This window comes from Mustela nivalis (genome assembly GCF_964662115.1).
Source record: "Mustela nivalis genome assembly, chromosome: 8".
Lineage (NCBI taxonomy): Eukaryota > Metazoa > Chordata > Mammalia > Carnivora > Mustelidae > Mustela > Mustela nivalis.
The window spans coordinates 114181229-114186003 of NC_139027.1; the positions used below are offsets into that span (position 1 = coordinate 114181229).

Genomic DNA, 4775 nt, shown 5'->3' on the forward strand with positions numbered 1-4775 from the left:
ATCTCCTTGTATTGACTTTGAGCTCTCTACATGATACATTACCACTTCACAAATTTTCAGTACTAGGCCTAACCAGTTGACTTTAAGTGGGGATTTTGCTCCGTTACCTCACTGTCTCCTATCCTCACATACTTGCAAGCCCTCCATTTTCTCCTTGTAACTGTGTCATTTTAGATGAATCCATATTCAACACTGTGATGTGATGTGACATACATTTTGACTTAAATCTCCCTTCTGGCTCAACTTTTAGCTTTCCCTGGAGCTGACAATCTTGTTTCATTTGTTTATGTGATCTTCTATGTACTGTCACTAATTCAGACTCTGCCATTTCTATATGTACCCCTGGTGTTCTGTCCTTGTCATCAGGAACTCCCTCTAGAGCCCGTTGCCCTTTCTTTACCTGCTTATTGTCCTCCAGAGATGAGGATGTGACTGCGGAGCCCTCAACCATCCCATGTGACTTCTGTGGAGATGTCTGGTGCCACTCAGATTTCAGGTTCTTCGGTTGGCTACTGTTTTGTTTTTTTCTGGATGCTTAAAGAGTTGCATTCAGTGTTCTGACGTTTCACAGGGACACATCTTGTTGTTGGCCCCTTTTTCTTCAGCATAGGTGCTCTGGTAACTCATATCTTTTAGTGTTAGGGAATTTTTTGAAATGAATTTCTTTGATAATTTCCTTCACTCTGAAGTCTCTGTTTTCTGTTTCTGGAATTGTTTCTTTAGGGGTTGGCCCTTACCTTTTCTCTCCGATTTTTCGTATTTTTGTTATTTTTCCATATTTTGTGTTTTTTATCTTCTTTATGGAAGGCTTACTTGCCTCTGTCTTCCAATGCTTCTGTCATGCTTTTTGGTTTTTTGCTATCGTGGTTTCAATGTCCAAAGAATCTCTTTAATGTTCAAAGTGTTCTTTTTATGGCAATAAAGTTTTATTTTGTGGCCTAACATCTTTTCTTATGTCAATATATTATCAGTGTACATATTAATCAGGGCACTTGTTTCGCTCAGTTGGTAGAGCATGTGACTCTTGACATTGAGTCTTTTTTTTTTTTTTTTTAAGATTTTATTTATTTATTTGACAGAGAACACAAGTAGGCAGAGAGGCAGGCAGAGAGAGAGAGAGAGAGAGAGAGAGGGAGAGAGAGAGAGAAGCGGGCTCTGCATTGAGCAGAGAGCCCGATGCGGGGCTCGATCCCAGGACCCTGGGATCATGACCTGGGCTGAAGGCAGAGGCCTTAACCCGCTGAGCCACCCAGGCGCCCTAGTCTTTTTTTTTTTTTTTATAAGATTTTATTTGTTTATTTGATAGAGATCACAAGTAGGCAGAGAGGCAGGCAAAGAGAGAGGGGGAAGCAGGCTCCCTGCTGAGCAGAGAGCCCGATGTGGGGCTTGATCCCAGGACCCTGAGATCATGACCTGAGCCGAAGGCAGCGGCTTAACTCACTGCGCCACCCAAGTGCCCCTTGACCTTGAGTCTTGAGTTCAAGCACTACCTTGGGTGTAGAGCTTATTAAAAAAAAAAAAAAGGAAAGAAACAGGGACGTCTGGGTGGCTCAGTCAGTTAACCCTCTGACTTCAGCTCATGTCATGATCCCAGGGTCCTGGGATCGAGTCCTGCATTGGGCTCACTGCTCAGTGGGGAGCCTGTTTTTCCCTCTCCTGCTCCCTCTGTTTGTGCTCTCTCTCCCTGTCAAATAAATAAAATCTTTAAAAAATATATTCTTAAAAGACATAAACACTCATTTATCAACATAACAGGCAGAATGGTCCTTTAAAAATACATCACATTGGGGCGCCTGGGTGGCTCAGTGGGTTAAAGCCACTGCCTTTGGCTCAGGTCATGATCTCAGGATTCTGGGATCGAGCCCCACATGGGGCTCTCTGCTCGACGGAGAGCCTGCTTCCTCCTCTCTCTCTCTCTCTCTCTCTCTCTTTCTCTCTCTCTCTCTCTCTCTGCCTACCTGTGATCTCTGTCTGTCAAATAAATAAATAAAATCTTAAAAAATATATATATATATCACATCATGTCATTCCTCTCAACACACCACAGTGAGTCTGTATCTGACTCACAGGGAAAGCCCGGGTCCCTGCAGGGACTGATGTGCCCCAATGTGCTCTCTCCTCCCCCAGCCCCCTGTCATTGGCTCTTCTACCTCTGTTCACTGCAGTCACACTGGCCTCCTCTGTGTTCCTTGACTTCTCCAGACCCACTCCCACCTTAGCACCTTGGCACTGACTGTTCCTTCTGCCCAGAATCCCTCACTTCTTCAAAATTTTGCTCAGATTGCATCTTCTCAGTAAGGCCATGGCCTCCATGAGTAATGCTGCAACCTGCCACACTCTCATCCCATCCATGCCTAGAGCACCCCCACGCCTGGCCTCCTTTCTCCCACTCAACTCTTCTTTCCCATGGTAAATGTCACATTCTAACTCGCTAATTTTACTTACTTACTCCGCGTGTTCTTCATTGTTCCGTTTCACTCCCTCACCCCACCCCCACTTAGAAGGGCAGACCTCTCTGCTTTGTTCACTGGTGTTCCCAGCACATTAGAACCATGCTTGGCACGTGGGACACCAGTAGTCTTCGCTGAGTGAAAGAATATGTGAATGGATGAAATCTTATGGAGGATTTTCACGGTCAGTCTTGACCTTCCAGGTGATCCATGGCTTTCAGCTCATGCAAAAGAGTGAGGACACAAAACCCAGCACAGCTCCATGCCTTGTTGACCATGGGATGGATCCTCTGCACAATAGTCTGCTTGGGCCATTCACAAGGGAGTACTCATGGTCAGTAACTTTAGATCTTTCCCTGAGGCTTATCTTTCCCAGACAGGGCTAGCCACCAGTGCCTGGGAACCAAGCTGGCAACCTAGGCTGGGAGTCTCGATTTCTGCTTAGCCCCCTGCTCTCAGTTGGCTCCTCCCACCTTGGCTGGTATTGCCCAGCTTCTCAGTCAAAAGCCTGATTTCACAACTTTCTCCAAAGATCAGACTTCCAGATTCCTGCCAGGATGCTGGAGTGATCTTTGCTTAGAGCTGAGAAGAGTTAGAGTGTAACTCATTTTATTTTTTACTTTTTATGCATGGATTCATACCTCAGGGGCTTTGCTATATGCCTGTTTCCTTCTTTCCCCCAAAATCCCTCAAGGCCTGAATTCTGCCTTCTTCCCACCACCCCGCATCCAGATAAGCTGGTGTCATCCGCAGTGTCATCTGCCTGCTGCTTGGACTCCGGTCACCTACGCATTCTCTGTTATTAGACCCAGTTGCTCAGCCTTTGCTCACACTTCGGCTGACCTCGCTGAGTCAGGAGACCCAAGCACTGCTTCACTCACTGACTTGTTTAACCAAAACTGCTCAAGAAATACATGTTCTGACAGTCCCCAGAACGGCTTCTCCCTTTTCAAATCTCTACCCTGGAAAAGACTCCTTTTTCTTTTTTAAGGGAAATCAGATTAGAACAAATTGGTTTTGTTTTTAAAGACCATCCTGTTGCTCTTTGAGATCCTTAGAAAGCCCCATAGAACGAGACCTGGCAAAGAGTAGGTCCTGAAGTTCAAAACACAGTGAGTAGTTGAAGGTCTGCAATGAGGGTAAAAGGCAGCAGGTCAAAGGTGTGGTTGTCTGTGGTCCAGGAAGGAGACAGCTGCATGTTGAAATCTGTCTGGACAAAGCCAGACCTGGGAGAGCATCTCTGGTCATCTGGGGTCAACCTGGGGTTTCCCTGCTACCTGGTCATTTCCCAGGCTTCGAAAAACAGTAATTTACTTAAATACAGAACTGTATCAAGTAAAAAAAATTAAACGCCCTCCATTATGAGTTTGCCATTGTATTCTTTCAGGAAAAAAAAAGTGCGTATATAAAGCCATATGTAGATTGTTTTTCAGCTCTTTTCATTGTCAAATAATATACATATACAGAAAAGCACACAAAACATACATGTATGGCTTAGATAATTAGAAAGCGAAAACTCAGGGAAGCACCTGTCAAGTCAGAGATCACCAGATGGGCATCCTGGGCAGATGGGGCGACGCAGACAGTCAGGTGAGCGGCGACAAAGCAGATGTCACCTCAGAGCAGCCTGACTCGGTTCTGGCCAGTACATTGTGACAGGAGGATCCTGAGAGAAGAGGCAGGCTGGTGAGATCTTGGAGAGCCCTTTGTGGCAGGGGAAAGAGGCCAGCCTCCTGTCCCCCACCCTAGCTGGGGTTCCGGTTCTTCTCTTCACTCTCAGCTCATCCTCTACTTCTGCTAAATAACCCACAGAAAGTATAACTTTCCTCCTCTGAGGCTACAAGATCAGAACAGAAAATTCCAGCCTTTGATCAAGCCCACAAAACTCCTGACACTGGATAAAAACAGACTCTTTTGGGTAAAGATGAAAAGAGGCACATGAAGAGACTCGAGAACACAAAAGAAAATGGAGCAGGCAAATGAGGAGAGTGTTGCTTCCAGTAATGGGATATGGGTGCCAAGAGGAGATTCATGTTTGTAGCGAGATTGGAGAGGACATCAGAGCGGTCACTCAGAGTCCACGAATACTCCTTTCAGATGAACTCAGGACTCAGGAGTAGACACTCAGAGAAGACATCTTTAAAAACATGAGGAATCGGGGTGCCTGGGTGGCTCAGTGGGTTAAAGCCTCTGCCTTCAGCTCAGGTCATGATCCCAAGGTCTTGGGATCGAGCCCTGCATCGGGCTCTCTGCTCAGCGGGGAGCCTGCTTCCTCCTCTCTCTCTCTGCCTGCTTCTCTGCCTACTTGTGATCTCTGTCTGTCAA

General features: G+C 46.1%; 1 long non-coding RNA gene across 1 annotated transcript; it reads left to right on the forward strand.

The window, feature by feature from the left end:
* Window positions 1-2624: 2624 nt before the first annotated feature.
* Window positions 2625-3815, forward strand: LOC309871461. Its single transcript, XR_014315297.1, has 2 exons — window positions 2625-2784; window positions 3145-3815. It is a non-coding gene; the product is annotated as an uncharacterized lncRNA (long non-coding RNA).
* The last annotated feature ends 960 nt before the right edge of the window (window positions 3816-4775 follow it).